Source organism: Boleophthalmus pectinirostris, unplaced genomic scaffold, assembly GCF_026225935.1.
Source record: "Boleophthalmus pectinirostris isolate CB_2022bp ecotype Guang Dong unplaced genomic scaffold, ASM2622593v1 HiC_scaffold_1, whole genome shotgun sequence".
In the NCBI taxonomy this organism is placed as follows: domain Eukaryota; kingdom Metazoa; phylum Chordata; class Actinopteri; order Gobiiformes; family Gobiidae; genus Boleophthalmus; species Boleophthalmus pectinirostris.
Window position 1 is genome coordinate 25,705,729 of NW_026570970.1, and position 15,498 is coordinate 25,721,226.

The 15,498-nt window shown below is 37.7% G+C and overlaps 1 protein-coding gene and 1 pseudogene across 1 annotated transcript in view; one reads left to right on the forward strand and one right to left on the reverse strand.

Moving 5' to 3' along the window:
- The window catches only part of asic4a (acid-sensing (proton-gated) ion channel family member 4a), a 162,653-nt gene that overhangs the window by 36,405 nt on the left and 110,750 nt on the right, over positions 1-15,498 (reverse strand).
- Positions 3,697-3,814, forward strand: LOC129409137 (5S ribosomal RNA; annotated as a pseudogene).

Genomic DNA, 15,498 nt, shown 5'->3' on the forward strand with positions numbered 1-15,498 from the left:
TCTCCCCCAGTTCCTCACTATCTTTCTCTCTCCCTGAGTCCTCCCTTTCTCTCTCTCTCTCTCTCTCTCTCTATCTTCCACAGTTCCTCCCTGTCTCTTTCTCCCTGGAGTTCCTTCCTGTCTCGCTCTCTCCCTCTTCCCTTCCCTGTCTCTGTTTTTTCTGTCCTTCCTCTCCTTCCCTCACTTTTCCATCTCACCCCAGTTCCTCCCTGTGTCTTTCTCCTCTGTCTGTCCCCATTCTGCCCTTCCTCCCCACCTTCCCTTCCTCTCTCCATCACGTTCTCCCACTCCTTTTTGCTCACCTTTCATTTCTTACTTTCTTAATATTAACACTCCCTCTCTCCCTCCCTCCTCCTCTCCATCTTCCCCCTTCTCTCCCCAGTTCCTCCCTCTTCTTCCTCTCTGACACTGTCCCCTTCTCTCGCTTTCTCCCTCCTTCCTCTCCCTCCTCTCTCTCCCTAGCTTTCTGTCGGTCAGCTTTAAAAATAACCAAAGCATCCAGGTCAGAAGGGTGCACTCAGCAAAGCTCTCTCTCTTCAAATGTTAGCATTCCCAGTGTTTTCTGTGCTTCGCCCCCTTTAGCCGTGTGCTCCTGGTACATCCAAGGCTCCTGGGCTAATGGAGCGCTGAGAGGTGCTTTTGGAAATGGCGAGCTCTCCAGTACAATATGGCTGCTCACAAATAGAATAGGCTCTGCACACCACTCTCAGGAATGTCAAAGTGTTCTTTACCTGCACTACTGCCAGGAATATATTGCATGTACTCACTTATTTACTTTGATCATTTATTCTGCTATTCTCTTCTTGGGTAATATTAACCCATTACATCAGGAACAGTAGGTGCACTGTCTACAGTAGCTTTTCTGAGAGTGTATGTCACCTGCTTTTTTCCATTGTGAAGGAATGCTTTGTCTAGAATGAACCAGCATGGCATTAAAATGATCCATGTATTTGTTTATTTATGGTGTTGGATGGTACATAAGAATTTCACATACTGTACATGCATGTGTGTATGTGATAACTAAACTAAACTATGTAAACTCACTCACTCTATGGACACGCACAGGTGATGCCCACCAGGTCAAGTTAAAGGTCAGATTTGTGGAGAAGTGACTCCACTCACTGTAAGAATGTATGTTTTTTAAGGTATATATATTTTTTAAACAAGAACATGTAAAAATAAAATTGTGTGGAACAAGCAAAGGAAAAAACATATCTTTTACTGCGTATCTGTTACTGAAAAAAATCTGTTATTGAAAAATTGTCTCCCATCTCTGTGTAACTGCTGCAGAGAGGCTCGTCATTTTGGTCTTAAAATGATCGGATTAATCTGGTCTACGTGATCCTGGTGTTTTTATTCACTATTTTGTCCATAAATAAATTCCTATTCCTAATATGGATTTGGCTCCACTTCTTTATACAGTGCATGTTACTAATAGCTAAACTATTAAGACTATTAAACTGGGAGTTTAATATGCTCTTAGATTAAAATTTCCTTCACTTTTGTTAACTATTTCAAGCAACGGTCCTTTCATTATATACTAAAACATATGTTGCAAGCAGAAATGGAGACTTGCCAAAATTTATTTTTACCCTAAACATTTTACAACTACTTGCATAAAATTATGTTGCAGTAACTAGGCTCACCCAAGGACAATTTTGACTACATGCTTGTATACATGCTCTATCCCCTTGGGCCCACAGTGCAGCTTTACAAGCCTAATCATCCCATACTTCTATAATGGGACCATTGCAGTTGCACAGCAGAGACACAGCTCCCTCATCAGTCTGTCTGTGTAACTGAGATGAATCATGTGATGGAAAAATGTGTCTGGGCCTAAGTGAGCTGCTCCTGACCTTAAGCTACCGTCAAACGCCATATTCATTACAGCGCACCGCTAACTTAACTTGTGCAGTCATCCATGCTGTGAGATCATTAGCTTTATGTCACTGTCATGTTAGAGCTGTTATAGTTAGCAGTGTGTTCTGCGTAGCATGTGTCTGGATTCATTCAATTAAAACAGAAATAGCTAGGGTAAAATGCAAACAAATTATGCACAAACAAAATGTAAAGATTTGTGAAAGTCTCTACTGATAACACAATAATGTTGACAGTAATACCACAATGTAAGGCTTCCACTTTGTATTACTAAGAAATTTATGTAATATTGTTTGTATTTTATTTAGCTTTTATTAGTATTATATTATTTTATTTAGTGTGAACATTTCTTTTAGGGGTCAGATATGTAATTTTTCTTCGTGGACATGTTCACCAGCACCTGCTTGTCTCCATGGAGATGTTATTTCTTTGCTGGGAATGTTCCACAATATATCTGTCTAGAGTTTCATTTCAGGTGTTTTTATTGCTCAAATTGAAAAACATGGCTAGATTCTTACTGCGAGTTAGGTCTCCGCTCACCAGATATGACATGTAAATCAGCCTGACAGTGCCATATGCTTGTCTCCATGGAGATAGATGCCAGTGTGGAGCATTTTTGGCAAAGCAAATGATACTTTCCAGCTGATGTCATAAACATTCCCTGGGGGTGTGAAGCTAACTGTAGGCTCTGCTCTGTCTGAAGCACTGTTACTCAAGTTAGACTTTAATCTGAGCTCAGTCTCACGAGAAAGAGCTGAGTGAGTTGGAACTACAATAAGTGACATGATTTGTGCTGTTAAACAAGCCTCTCACACACAAAATTACAGTCACAAGTTCGCCAGCATAAGCCAACACTTTTTTTTTTCAGTTAGTTAGTCATTCTCGCCTTCATTGTTGAACATCAAACAAGGCCATGAACATTCAAATTGATTACAGGCTTCTGAAAATTAGTTGGTTACACCCATTTTACATTTTTTTTATTGAGTGTTCAATCTATTAAATCTTTTTTGACAGTATTTGCTGATGTGTGAATTATGTCACTATAGTAACTGCACAAAAGTTCCATAGTGTACCTTCAATCTAGCCGCTCCATGGAACCAAGCAGAAAGCTTACAGTTGAATAGAAAAGTAAATGATTAAGAGTTACCGTCTTACGTAAACGTAACCTGAAAGTAAAGCAACATTATAAAAAATATGAAAATCCAACAATGATATTTTTTAATTTTCTGTTGGAATTCTTAAAATACCTCTTCTCCATTAACTATAGAGCACATCTTATTCCATGATTCAAAGTGAGTCATCTAACTCATTACAGCTGCACATCTCTGTCCCGGCCCGAACCTGCCTCTCTTAAACTGTGGTTATTCCTGATCCCACAGCGGTTGGGAACAATTTTGGACTATTTATTTCTCCTCAGGCTCAGAGCAGCTCAGAGCAAACAGGAGTACAGTAAAGCTCTGATTGTATGAGCTAATGGGGCACTTCAGGACTCAAGAGCACTGGGCTGGATGCACTACTGTGTGTTGTTCATGAGAGGGCTTTACCTTTAATATAGATCTGTTCAAATATGGCACAGACTTACATGTGTTGCTAGGTTGAATGGCTGGAGTCTGATTAGAAGCATTTTGTAAAAATAAATGCAAGTAAAAATATAACATATAGACAAAACATTCAGTCATATATTATATACTCTCGTTATACTCTAAGACACGGCATCTGCATTCTATCTAACCAAAACATAGACAAGACGATAAAGAAGATGAGGAACAATAGAAGATAAAAGCATGTTTTTATTCTTCATTTTCAATGTTTTTACTGCTTTGTGATCATACCGGCTTGTCAAAGCCTGATCCCGACAGATTTCAGAAGCTAAGCAAGGCCGGGCATGATTAGTACTTGGATGGGAGACCACTGCAAAACTCATGTGCCACAGTGGGGTGCCAGTCATTGTGCCCTTACGCAAAGCACTTCACCCACATTGTATAGTATGAAAGTGGTGTGTGCATGAGGGTTGTCGTGGACAGCTGTATCAATATATCTCCAAGATTATTTTTTGGTATATTTTAATAAATTATTTTGTTACAGTGCTACAGTTTTGTTGCTTGTTTAGAGGAAAGAAACTCGTTTTTATAACACATTTGACATTTTCATTGTTTTAACTCCTCGGAGACAAGTAAGTGACGCAGTCATGTCAAGTTACAGGTATGATCTGTGAGGTGACATGTTTTTATACTATGTTTCAGCAATAAACATGCTTGTAACTGAATAAATGTAACATAGATATGTTTAATGCCATACTGGAATATTCAATCTAATCCAATAAGACAAGCAGGGGACCTACCAGCTGAAAAGTCACACAGTCCACCTTTAATATGCATAACATTCCTGCATATTCGTTTTATGTGCTGTAGGTGGTTAGCATAGTTAATTGCAAACACCCTATAGAGCAAAAATGACAAAAAGTAAAATAAACAAAACTTTATTTTTAGATAACTTGACAAAAACAACCCTCCAGCCTACTGTCTTTGTGTCTAACCTCAGTTGCAGTGGCCTGGGCTCTGCAGTGCCTCAGGCATTTGTCTAACTGTCCATTTTGTTTCTCCACACTCATTTGGATATTCTGCTTTAATTAACTCACCTCTATCATTAACTCAGCGTTTCATTTCCAAAACTCTCCATCTCCGCTCCCTGGCACCTACCACCAAAAATATTCACGCCATTTACCCTCACCTTTCTTTCAGTGTTCATCATAACTGGAATGCACCTGGTCCTTGTTTGTTTTTGGTCCCAAAGCAACTCCAGGGAGATGATTTGATCTGTTTGGACAGTCGCCATGTTTCCTTTTTATTTTTATTTTTATTTTTGAGAGTCGTGATGAGATTTCAACAGAGGCACAGCTAGCTACAAGGATCTAGTGTCGCCTGACACGTACCATCAAAATAAAATATGGTACTTGGGGATAGCGTTGGAGCATATGCGCTGAAACACATACAAATAAATCCACTTTGTATACCTAGTGAGAGCTATATGAGTACGCACAAATGCAGTAGTGATTGTAGTTTATGAAGGGAGGGATGGGGGAGGGAGATTGCAGTAAATAAGGGAGTTGTTTTTTGCTCTGTCCCGGGACTCTTAATAGCATGCAGGACTTGTTTTATTCACAAGATGGTGCAATAAGTGCGGTTACTTAAGCACTTAGACTTTAAAGGCCCTTATCGTGCAGCTGTAAAACAATATCAGGGCCCCACTGAGTAGCATTTATGAGGGGGAGAGGAGGACATGGTTTAGATCAGGATATGTTCATAAACTATTCACAGTGTAAAGGATTCCTGACAAAAATACTGTGTGCAAGCTAGTACTGGAGATACTAGATTACTTGAAAGGGATAAGGGATATTTTAGTTTTAGCATGTACTATTTTTGGTGTTACAAGATAGTAGTATTAATATTGATAGTAGTAGCAGTAACAGTAACAGTACGAGTTTTTTTTCTTCTTTCTGGGTTACTCTCTGCTGGGATAAAAAAAAAAAAAAAAAAAAAAAAAAAAAAAACAGAAACAGTAGGCATGATAGTACTAGTATTACTTCCGTCTTGTGGTTGCATCGTCATTTGAAAAATGCAATCACAATGACGTATTCTCAGCTGAGTCAATAAAATTTCAGCACTTCCCAAATCCTTTTCAATCCACACCTACAACTTCTATTATCAGAATTGTCCCATTATAGATCAAGTAATTCCTCTATTGTACTTGGACTTTAGTTCCACTATTGATACTTTGATACATTCACTGCTTTGCCTGAAGCTCTGTTACTCAAGTTAGACTTTAATCTGAGCTTTGTTTTCACACAATCTGACCATAAAGAAGTGATTTAGCTGGAACTACAACAGGTAGGCTGATTTCCTCTCCCAAGTCCCTCTCACATAACATTACAGTCACATGGTAGCCAGCATTAGCAGTTTTTCATTTAGTCACTCTCGCCTTTTTTGGACCATGAACACTTGTATTGATCACAAGCTCCTGAAAATGTGTTGTTTAAATCCATATTGTTTTTCTTCTTGACTTTTCTTGAAACTCTTTTGGCTACCTTTGCTAATGTGTGCATTGTGTCACTATGGTAACTACTGAAACATTCCAACATAGAAATACTTGTTGAACACCCCCAGCATGGTGTCACCGCAAAGTATCAATAGAGTTCCCACTGACATTATAAGTTTGATCATTGATCATATTACTGCTGCTGCTTAGCTGAAATCAGGTGAGGGTGAAAGTATAATAATAAAGATCTGCATATTTAATGATGTAAAAAGAAAAAAAAAGAAACAAAAAATAACTCCAATTACATGTTCAGTTCTATATCGCAATATGTTGTTATATTATTTGCTACATAAATTATCCCCACAGCTAAGTGTTTACAGCAAAGACAAAGGAGAAACTTTCCAATCTAAAAGCACAGGGTGCGAGCTCACAGTCCATTAGACAGCAGTAGATCTCAGTAACTGCAGCACACAAAGGCTTTAAAGCACTCCTCCAAACACCGCCGCTTTAATTCAGCCTCTAATCACCTCCACTGGCCCAGGTAAAGAGTCCGATAATGGGACAAAAGACTGTGGATCCAACCAGAACCAGGGCTCTCTCATCAAACCATGAATTGAACTGGACCAAATGGCCACGTCGCATCTACAAAGACTGATGGATAAAAAGATTAATTTCTCTGAGTTAATGATTATAATTAAGGCGCTGACATTTCTGGCATTAAAACCCAATTTCCTGCTCTGAATGTGAAACCGCGAGGACTCTTAAACACAATAACTCTCCACAAAAGACAGAGATTAGAAAAATAAAGTTTAAACGTCAGAGATGGGTAAAATTATTCCACTGTTAAAAGTCAGTCATTTTGGGTGAGTTCATTTATGCAGAGAGCACCGCTATTTGAAACCGTAATGAAAGAAGTGGGGTTTAAATTAAAAGTGAAGTTGTAACAAGGTCCTTAAAGGCTGTTTTGACTTCAGAAAATCATATAATCGTATATTATTAATATCTTAAAAATATATGAATTACAATGCACAGAAGAGGTAGCGGAGGGTCTGCTGCTTCTTTGTCTCCATGGAGATGTTACTGCTGTTCCCTAAATGTTCCAATGTATGGAGTTAAACTTATCCATCTTGCAGTTACTCACTATGTGTTTTTTTTTTAATCTCTAATAACTTTATATGAATTTACTTTACACAGATTTGACCTGCAAAACTAGGCCTAGTTGCACCACCTGCTTGTGTCCATGGAGCTAGATCAGTTTAATGCCATACTGTGGAACATTACAGGCAATGCAACAACATCTACATAGAGACAAGCTGTTGGTTGAGTTTCAATACTGAAATTATAACTGTATTGGCTATATTACTTAGAGTGAACCTACATGAAAAAAAAAAAAAAACATTTAAGGCTTAGTAAATTTTTGCTCTTGGGGCTAACAGCTAAAAACTTGCAAGCAATAACGGTTCAGATTACAACAACCTGTATAATTATTTCAAATTATAAATGTCATCTAGTTGCAAAAAGAGCTATTAAACACTCACTCACTCGATTTAAACATACAACACTTAGCCTCATTCACAGATTTACTTCACCACTCATTTAATAGGGTGGGTAAATTAAAGCGTTCATTTGATATTATATCCCTATAATGGCAGGTTTGGAGGAGTGAGAGTCCAAACCACTCTAATCCCTGTGTGCACTTCAAAGCCTGAGTGATGTGTGCTTTGTGATTAGCACCGTGGACCAGTGCCACCTGCCCAGATGTTTGGCCCAGGCTTGGCTGCCAAGACTGGGACAGGAGAGGACCACAGCCTCCTGGAGCTGACCGGCACCAGAGCTCACTAATATATAAGCCACACAATTCGTGGCTTAAGAATAGCAGGGTTTCAATTGCATCACAACACTATATAAGTCTATAGAAAAGGGTATAGGTGACAGTTAAAGCCATTACTGTTGTACTGTTATGTAGAATGGTAAATGATCAGGGTCAACATTTGTGAATTTGCCTTCTGGTTAATTCTTATGACATACAGTGTAATCATTTGATACTTTGCAGCTGTCATCAACATTCCCTGGAGTTATAATGCTGTACTGTAGGCACTGCTTTGTCTGAGGTCTTGTTAGACTATAATTTGAGTTTTAGTTCAAAATACTCTGACCTGAAAGATTTGTCTTAGTTGGGACTACAAGAGGTGAGCTGATTTCTCCCACGTAACATTACAGTCACAAGCTCACCTTTTTGTTGAAAGTCAACAGAAAGTTTTCAGACAATCTAAAATCTTTTTTTGGTGATGGTGATGTGTGCTTTGTGTCATTGTAGTAGCTGATGAACATTCTGCCAATGCACATATTTGTAGAAGTATTACCTCCAGCCTGATGCCACTGCAAAGTATCAATAGGGAAATCTGTCTCTTGCTCACCATCTGGAAATACGATGTCATCACATTCTGAAAACCACTAGTAGATCTAATGAATGAAATGTATTGTAAATAAATATCAACAGGTTTTGCAGCAAACAGAGCTACATAATACCAAAAGTGGCTGGAATGTGTATCCAAAGATTAAACCATATAATTAAAAAGCTGTTGTTTTGTCTGCACAGGATAGTTATTTTTTATTCTATAATACAATACTGAAAGTAATCTACAATACAATCTCATTAATTAAGTTGAAACTGGACAATACATGTTTTTTTGCCCATCATCCCTGTTTAATTTCTAAGAGTGTGCAACATGTAAGTGTAATAGGTAAACTATATCTAAAGATTTAAATCACAATATATTTTAATAAAAAATCAGCAGTAAGTGATTTGTTGACCAAGTAGTCTGAAGTGGCCAAAATCTATCACTGACACGTTATTGTTGTTATGAAACACAAGTGTGCATTGATATTTGATTGATAGCCATATTTCCTTTTTATATTTAAGTGCCTGTTTGGCATGCCCACATCCTCCCCGTAGCAGAGGAAGCCTTCCAGGAGCCCCATCAGACATCCCTGACTTCAAGGATAAGAAACCAATTCATATTTTACCACCTTTCTTAATATTTCACAAATCTTTGCCATACGCCCCACATCCATGGCAATTTTGGAGAGCCTTTTTCAAAAGATCAAGTCAAAACCAGCTCTAACAAGGTTATTTCATATGCTTGGGAGTACACAGCTGCCTGACTTTAAACTTTAATTTCCGAAACATTAGGGGAACTTTTTGATTTACGCGCAGAGTTCAAGATGAGTTGATGCATTGCTGTGTCTGGTGGTGACAGTCCCAAGATGGCGGCGCGGCTTTAACTGTCACTTAAAGCACTTGTTTGTGATGGCCTCAGAATGTTGGAAGGCTTCCTGTGGTTGCAGCCCTGACTGTCAATGTGCATTTGTGCTCCTTGAAGTTTAGCCACACTCAAGTTGTTTGTTGTTATTTTCAGCCTCGTACTCACAGTTGACTCGCACTGATGTAACTCTATAAGTGCTAAATAACTGATGAAGGTTCTTTGCTGGGTAAATATCAATTATATTATTTAAAGGTACACTATTATACTATTTGAAGGTGCACTATCTCACTTGTCTGGCCACTATAGAGACAAGCAAGTGGTGAATCTCCACCAGAAGAGCTACCGTATTTTTCGGACTATAAGTCGCACTTTTTTCATGGTTTGGGTGGTCCTGCGACTTATACTCCGGTGCGATTTATATATTAAAATTTTCACACTGACAGCCGCGAGAAGGTGCTCTAGGCTACTATTAACCCTAACCCTACCACTGTCACTTGGCACCCTACTGCGCATGTCTTCTGCATGTGTCCTGCTGCAAGTAGTGAAATATGCAGCCGAAAACAGCAAATGAGCAACAGAAAGAAAGTTTAAAGTGAGTGAATACTTGGGTGGAACCATGCAACTTTCCTGGAAGACATTGGATCGACAAAGCCTGAACTTCAGTAACAACCGAAACATCCAGTCGGGTGTTGCTGGTCAGCTGATGCTGAGTCTGATGACAGCTATGCAGAAGAGGAAACGGCGCTCCATTGCTCAGAAGTGACATCGAGGATGAAGAATTCAATGGATTTAGTGATTTGGAGTGAGATCATGAGTTTGGTAAACTTGTTCTGTTTTGTTGTTTATGCTATAGTTGTCTGAATAACTGTTAATATATTCCATCAACAGCCTGTTGTTCTCTATTCTATGGTTATTACTATAACTCGCTTTTCAAGATGAAATGTTGGTTCCTGGTCTCTGACTTTATAAAATAAACTTCCCCTAAAAAGTGTGACTTATATATGTTTTTTCTTCTTCATTACGTATTATTTGGCTGGTGCGACTTATACTCCAGAGTGACTTACAGTCTGATAAATATGGTATTTGTGGACTTAAAACATAACTTTGAGTGTGAATAGGGTTGATCTATCGAACGTTGCTAAAACATCTTGATATATATTAATAGATATGGCATGCGAGATTTTGTCATAGGTTATTTCTTTGGCTCTATAACTGACAGGCTAATAATAAAAAACAAAACAAAAAACAAAAAAACAAAAACAAATCATTCTCTAATGTATTGGTCAACATTAAAATCTAAATATTACAACTGCAAATCCAACCTTAAAGGTTCACATAACTTTTCCATTGAAGGCCTCACCACCGTCTACTCTCATTTAAGAAGGTATTGCTTTGCTCATTTAAGAGGATGGTATATGGCATAAAACTGATATCTCTATGGAGACAAGCTTCTGACAACCCCAAGTTAAGTCACAGGTCAGATCTATGGAGAAGAAACCCACACTGTATGTTTTTTCAAGGTATCTTTGGTAATAAAAACACCTGTAATTAAAATGGTTTAATGGGCCCTATCCAATACTTGCCCCAGAGGAAAACAGTATAATTAAAAAAAACGAATTTAATTTCTGTTTAATAGGCTACGATGTCCTTCCATTTTACTTGGAAAACAGAGGCAATTAACCCAGTATACTTATTTCTTTGACTATCATAGTTAAGGGTCGTTTTAGGGTCACCATTTTGGTTTTTTCTCCCTCTGCCCATTTCACCTGGTCCCTGGAAAAAATGATGCTAGAGACCGCTGTCTAATATCATAATGTGGACCATTCAAGGCAAAGCAAAAACATCTCAGATCGACAAGCAGTTAGCAGACTCCCCATGAAAAAAGTCCCACAGAGCCCCTTCAAGAGATGCATACTTGCTGGGATCTGAGCACTGGCATGACTGGGCCCTATCAGAGCTTGTCAGTGGGTAATCACAGGAAGCATGGGCCTGTCTGTAGCTGAGTCGTCTTAATGGATGTGAGCAGCTGAGGATAAGGTCAAAGTCAAGGCTGCCTCCACTGAAATTGATTTGACACAGATTCATCCACACGGAGCAAAGTGCTGTTAAAAATGCATGGCTTTTCCCTGTTCTTAAATGATAAATATTCAAGCTATATTGACCAGGCGGAGGGGTCAAAATAAACGCATTCTTATTTTTCTCACAGAATATTAATGGCTGTTTGCATGGGGGTAAGATATCTATTTGTGCCTAACACTGGTGTGAGAGATGAAAGATTGCTGTTGAGTGTTTATAGGCATTTTATTACTTTCACATCACAGTGGTCATGACATTTAAAATAAACACTGAGTGACTTCAAAAAAAGAAATTGTGATTGTGGAGGTTTGATAATCTACTACTTATGTGTTGACATTTTAAGTCCAAAATACCAATAGTAATCGACAGATGTATTTCACCAACCGGCCTTTAGCTGAGATTACAACAGTGTTAAATTAGAACACTTACACCACTATTTAAAGCTACTGTCAAAGAACATATATTATGCACTATTGATTTGATGATTTCCCTTTTAAATGTCACCTGGGGATAAGTAGTTCACATTTTTGTTAACTTACTGTAAAATTAGTCAAAATCTTTGAACTAAAGTGCTTAAAAATAAATATATAACTTCAAAATGAGTTAAAGGGCTCAAAAGCAGCATAGGAGCAGTCCAGGGTTTTACCTATGCGGTAACTAAACAGGCAAATTGCAGATGCAGATGAGTATTTTTGAGCGCTCAGAGTATCCTTTAGATCAGACCTGGACATTGTACAGCTCCCAGGCCACGTACAATCCTTTGGTTGACTCAGACCGGCCTGTTTAAGCTCATTTGGAATGACAAAATAAACATATTTTATCATTTTACTTCATGCACTAAAGCTGCATTGCTTTTATTTTAGAGGTGTTTTTAGAGGTGTTGTTTTAAATGACATTAGTAAGGCAACCTCACTTTTTCATTGCTTAGTCATAACATACTGTATACTCTTAACTGTCGGATCAGCATGTCAAAACAAACTTATTTACTGCTTTTTATAAAGAAATACAATTAATAGAACTGAGTTAAATATTCTGGCCCAGCCCTCCACAATATTTTCTGTTTCTCATGTGGCCCCATGGAAATAATAATTACCCACCTCTGCTTTAGATTAATTGGATGAATTAAACAAGCGGGAATTAAACAAAATACAACCCCGTTTATTTTTTGATGAGGGGACAAAGGTTAAAAAAGTCAATTTTGCATCTTATCAGTCCTTTAAAGAAAAGAACAGAGGGAAAAAAATCTAAGCTCATTCAAACTGGTGAAAAAAAACCTACAAATGACTTTGAATGTTTCAGAATATGGCATTAAACTGATCTAGCTTGCATTTATTCAGTTAAGTATTTTTATAGCTAAAGTTGGTATAGTTGACGATATAAACCAACCAAGTGAAAACCCTTTAGAATTTTATTTTGAGCAGACAAACTGTGTGCCAGTGTTTCATGTCAAGAGGCCCAGTAATTGCAGAGATAAACCATGAACCAGCCCAAAGCATCTGCATACTGACCCCGCAAACCTGAGCCACAATCTTTCAGCAACTATTCCCAAGAAATAATGGTCTTTAAAGTCAAAAAGTCAATAAACAAATCTGCAGAATCTGTTTCTTTATTATTATTTTTTAGTATGAGGAAATATAATACCTAATACTTAAATACACACGTACATTTTTATTGTTGTACCTAATTGAGTTGATCCTTTTAAACCCATGGACTGTTATTTGCAAAGATTTTTATTTTATTTATTTATTTATTTTTTTACAAATAAACAGATGCGCTATTATAAGCTATATATCTTCTTTTTCCATGTGAGTTTTAGTCATAATTTGATGCTTGAACCAAAACACATCCTACACTTTAATGTATTCATAGATAATTCCTGTGGTTTACCGTGTTGATATTGGATCGTCACATTTTGCATAATCATTTCTTTCCTGCTCCAAGGTCACCACATATTCTCCCTCTCTCTCTCTCTCATGCAAGGACACGCACATGTTGGGTTTCCGTGCTTGTTGGGGACATCGCATTGACTTACATTCATATCCTTGAGACTAATCCTAAACTTAACCATAGTTACTACTTGCTCAATCTTAAACTATACCCTATCTGAACTATAAATCCTATTGTTTATCTCCTAATGAAGGATTTACGTCATGGGAACATTAGTGTCCCTGCAGGGGAGTAGGGCGATGCAATGAATCAAATTTTAATCGAGATCGATATCAGTCATTTCTAATCAATGATCAGTTTTAGGCTTTTTAATATTTATAGTGAAATTATGTGATGTGGTTTGGAATAGAGGCTGGAATTTGGAAGAAATAAATTGGAATATTTTTGTCTGTATTGTTTATGTTCATCAAAGTAATAATGAAATCATTTTATTAGTTTTTAATAAACCAACATAAAATTTTATTAAAAACCAAGATATGGAAAATACATAAAAACAGCTCATTAAGTAAGCATTAAAAAGTGTGGATATTAAGGATATAACAATAACAAATATCGTGATATCGTTTTGTCAAAAGTCTCACAATAATATTGCTGGCCATCACAATAGATCGAATTACAGGGTTCTTTGCTTAAATTAGTTGTGATGGTGATTTTAACGTCTTTCTTCATGTTGTAAAGCACTTTTAATTACTTTGTGGATGAGCTGTGCTATTCAAATAAACTTGCCTTGTCAATGGGTGCTAGCCTGACTCATCAGCCGGTTTCACTTCATAGAAACCATCTAACCTCGCAGTGTTAGAATTTGTTTGCTTGACGGTAGGCACGTACTTTTTTAATTTAACCAATCGCTGTTATTTGGTCGTGACGTATGTAATGTGCCGCTAATGTCTTTCCCCTATTCACCAAACATTCTCTTTATTCCGGCTATAGATCGTTGATCTCAGGAATCGTTGACAACACAGAATGTATGGCTCTTCACTGATCGGCTGGTGCCCGAACTCACTTCTGGGGGGTTTTGCAAACTGTCTAGTGTATTCCGATTCCTGACCTAATTGCTGTAGAGAGATGAAATTGAGAGGAGGCACTAGGTGGCACCAGCGTGGCTAGGGTGCAGCAGTAGTTAAAAAACAGAGAACAGAACTACATAGACCATGATCCTTTGGTGTTGTCAATGCAGACTACATGAAGAAATAACTGTTATGAAGCACTTTTAAATTTTAAATTTTTCATATTATAAAAGCACCAAAGGCTTTTCAAGGCTTTGAAAAGGAAGAAGTAGGATATTTACAATTTTGTTCGCCTTCACAGAATATTGCAATAAATATCAAACCGTGAGAAGCATATCGTGAAAATATTGTATCAAGGGATATTGATTTCGTTACATCCCTAGTGGATATCTGTTTGCAATGGGTTAATGTTTGTGATTTAAACTGAATATACTGAAATGTGTAAATATTGTCTGCAAAAGGAGGCATTTTTCATTTCTTGTATGTTTAATTTCATTGATGTCTTTTTAGATTTCATGAATTAAATAAAAACAAATAAATAAATAAAAATAGCTCAATGTAACAAAAACACAATTGTGAAGTCCCCACAGTGTGATAAGTGTCTGCTCACACACATGTTTTACCTAAAGGTGGAAGCAGCTGCAGTTCTGAGTCTCTCCCCCTCTCCGCCTCAGACCATGTTGTATCTGTCAGCTTTCACTCAGGCAACACAAACCCATGACTTACAATAACAAACAAACAGAGCCATAAAGCCAGAAAGAATTGCAACTCCTGTTTTTTTTTTCTTCTTTTTTTTAAGAGTTTGTGGAAAATAATTCAAAATGACAGATGTCAGAAAGCCCGGCCCTGACAACATCTCGCTGTCTCCACTTTGCCCCAGAATGATGGCGTTTGCATGAGTTATAGCGAAGGCAAGGCAATATGATCACACATCCTCAAGGCTATAGAACCTTCAACCACACATTTGAATACATGTCAGATAAGAGGAGCCTGTGAGCTTTTCAGACAATGTTCAAGTCGTCATCGATGAAAAACAAAACTCAAGGACTCAAGTGTTACCAGATAATGAATAATGCATTTACTTTATCATTCCAATATCAGTAATGCTACTTTTTGTTTGCGCTGGAAGTCTAGAATGATCTCACTTTTTTTTCAGTCGGGTCACCACTCCCTCTGTTGCACTTCATTCCAGGCTCAAACACGGCATCCAATCACATTTGTTTATTTCAGTGATGCATGTGAAACAAAGCTCATCAAAATCAAATTTCTCTCACCTCAGATTGAAAGTG